The sequence below is a fragment of the Ochotona princeps genome, chromosome 14 (genome assembly GCF_030435755.1).
Source record: "Ochotona princeps isolate mOchPri1 chromosome 14, mOchPri1.hap1, whole genome shotgun sequence".
Taxonomy (NCBI): Eukaryota; Metazoa; Chordata; class Mammalia; order Lagomorpha; family Ochotonidae; genus Ochotona; species Ochotona princeps.
In genome coordinates this window covers 50,841,317-50,844,485 of record NC_080845.1, presented here as the reverse complement: position 1 = coordinate 50,844,485, position 3,169 = coordinate 50,841,317, and the positions used below count along the sequence as shown (strand labels likewise).

Genomic DNA, 3,169 nt, shown 5'->3' with positions numbered 1-3,169 from the left:
CACTAACAGACTAGTGACACAACTTAGAACAAGTTCTGTCACCAGTCAGACTCAGACTACTTGCCTGTAAAATAATGAACTTGGACTATTATTAAGTTCAGAAAGTGTCTTCAAGGTACTTCATCAGCGACATCGGCTTTACACTAATATCTTTATTCCATATTCTATCTATCTCACCATAATAGGAAATAATGACACCTCCTTCTTGTTTTTGGGCATATGATGCTATTAGAAGGAAGGTTAGAGCGGTCTTGTCCTCCACCTTCCTTTCCGTGTGCTGCCGCAGCCTGTTCCTCAGGCCGCCGTGTCCACAAGCTCGAAACACCATGCCTTCAATTAAGTTGCAGAGTTCTGATGGAGAGATTTTTGAAGTTGATGTGGAAATTGCCAAGCAGTCGGTAAGTATCAAGACCATGTTGGAAGATTTGGAAATGGATGATGAAGGAGATGATGACCCAGTTCCTCTACCAAATGTTAATGCAGCAATATTAAAAAAGGTCATTCAGTGGTGCACCCACCACAAGGATGACCCCCCTCCTCCTGAAGATGATGAGAACAAAGAAAAGCGAACAGATGATATCCCTGTTTGGGACCAAGAATTTCTGAAAGTTGACCAAGGAACACTTTTTGAGCTTATTCTGGCTACAAACTACTTAGACATCAAAGGTTTGCTTGATGTTACATGCAAGACTGTTGCCAACATGATCAAGGGAAAGACCCCTGAGGAGATCCACAAGACCTTCAATATAAAGAACGACTTCACTGAAGAAGAAGCAGCCCAGGTACCAAAGAGAACCAGTGGTATGAAGAGAAGTGAAATGTTGTGCCTGACACTGGAACATTGTAAGGATTGTTCCAAATACTAGTTGCACTGCTCTGTTTATAATTGTTAATATTAGGCGAACAGTAGACAAATGCAGCAGCAAATCATTTGTTGCAGCGGAATATTGTCCTCACTGCATGTGTAGTTTGAGTACAGATTCCAAACCTGAGTTTCCTCTAGTATGATCGAAAGTTCCTGTTTTCTTTGCTCTGAATAAAACAACTGTGGGTTCTTGATAGAAGGTGACATTTTGGGCTTTCCCTCTTCTAAAGCCATTTCTGCCTAGTTTATTGTCAGTTAACTTGAGTGAACTTTTAAAAGTTAGTATTGTAAATAAAACAACTTTCAAGAAGTTTTCTGAAAAAGAATGAAGAAAATATCTTGATTCATGAGTTGGATACTGAAAAGAGGCTGTTTGCAGTCAGTGTTCTGAGTGGGGCTGTCAGGATGTCTCCCAGCTGTGTGGTCTGTCGGTGCCCCTGAGGCTGACTCAGCTGTATGGAGCTGGGCTCCCTCAGTTGCATCTGAGGACCTGCTCTTACTTTAATCCGCTCAGCTTTGCACATGTTGTCTCAGTCACTACCTGGTTTATGGGGTTTTTTTTGGGGGGATGGGGTGTAACTAGTTTGTTAGCTTTTCAATTAAAAAAGACATTTAATTCAAGTGGTATGTCATCTTTTTATAATCTCTTCCCACGTGGGGAACACTCTTGACTCTACTTGCATGTCAAAAATAAAATTTAACGTTAAAATATGTGGCAGAATCCAGAAAATGTCCTTTATGAATGTGAGATAACTTTCAATAAAAGTAAGTTATGATAGACAAAAAAAAAAGAAGGGAGGTTAATACACAAAACATCTCACATACCTGCCTCCTCTCTCATTTTCTGCCACTCTGGAAAAAGAAAGCAATGGGAAGGATTTGGATTTGTTAAAATCTCTGAAAGTTATGAACACATATGAAGCACTGCCTTCTCCTGTGTTTCAGGACTGACAAAATTAGAGTAGATCAGACTTTTCCAAATAATTTGACTTTTAGATTATTTCACATTATTAAAAAATGACTGAGAATCCCCAGATATTTTCATTTACATGTCTTGCATTTAATATTTATTATTACAGAAACTACAATTAAGAGCTATAAATGCATGTATTTGTGTTAACTCATTTAAAATATCTTGAAAAAAATTCCTGTAAAATATATTGCTGTTAAGAATCGAATCTTTAATTATGAGGACAAGAAAATATGTTCAGATTTGTGGAATTGTTTTACATTTATAAATTTTTCCATACTGCATGTCTTTAATAGAAGATGAGTAGATTTACATGACTTCACTTAGTCTGTTGTGGTACAAGTTATATAACCTCAAGATTTTAATGAGTTATAGTTTATCAACTGAGGCAGCAGAGATTAAAGACAATGAACTTGTAACCTGGGCAAGACCAAACGTCAGTTATAAGGGCATGTGTAACTTCTTTCTGCAGAACACAAAAGAACAATTTGTCCTGGGTTATACGATTTTCAAGTTCAGATTTTCTCAATCAGGTTTTCATTACAAGACAGATTCAGGAGAAGGCAGTCTCCTCCAAAAGTGTATAGTTAGCATATACCATAGCCTCAATAAAAAAATGATAGATAGATAGATAGATAGATAGATAGATAGATAGATAGATAGATAGATAAACAGACAGACAGATATAAGAGGCCAGCACAGCTGATACAAGCCAATTCTCTACCTGCAATTTTGGCATCAGATATCAGCGCCAGTTTTTCTCTTGGCTCTCTGCTTCTGATCCAGCTCCCCACTTATCGCCTTGGAAAGCAGCAGAGCTTGCTCAAGTCCATGGCTCCATAAAGCCACATGGAGACCAGGACAAAAGCTCCAGGTACCTATATTCAGATCAGCTTGGTTCTGGCCATTACAGGTCAGTGGGTCAGTGTCTCTCTCTCTCTCTCTCTCTCTCTCTCTCTCTCTCTCTCTCTCCTCTGTAAATTTGCCTTTGAAATAAACAAATATTAAAAAATAAAATAGAAACAATTCAGAATACACGAATCAATCCTTTCATAACATATTACAAAACTTGAATTCATTCTGCCAAAATCACTTTTAGTGAAGAGAAATGCACCCATTTTCACTAACAACAATGAAAACAAGAACAACAATTATGTTTATATAGACCTCATAATATACCACACAATGCTCTAAATATTTTGAGTTGTCAATCTCACTGACTATCACAACAATGTCCTATGTGGACAATGCAATTGCTCTCATTTGTCAAACAACGAATGTGTGAAAAAGGAAGGTGCAATGTTTTGCCTCAAATCATAAAGTCATAATTTGGA

General features: G+C 37.6%; 1 pseudogene; it reads left to right on the top strand.

Annotated features, from left to right (window-relative positions):
• The first annotated feature begins 249 nt into the window (after positions 1 to 249).
• On the top strand, positions 250 to 1,175 carry LOC131481861 (S-phase kinase-associated protein 1-like; annotated as a pseudogene).
• The last annotated feature ends 1,994 nt before the right edge of the window (positions 1,176 to 3,169 follow it).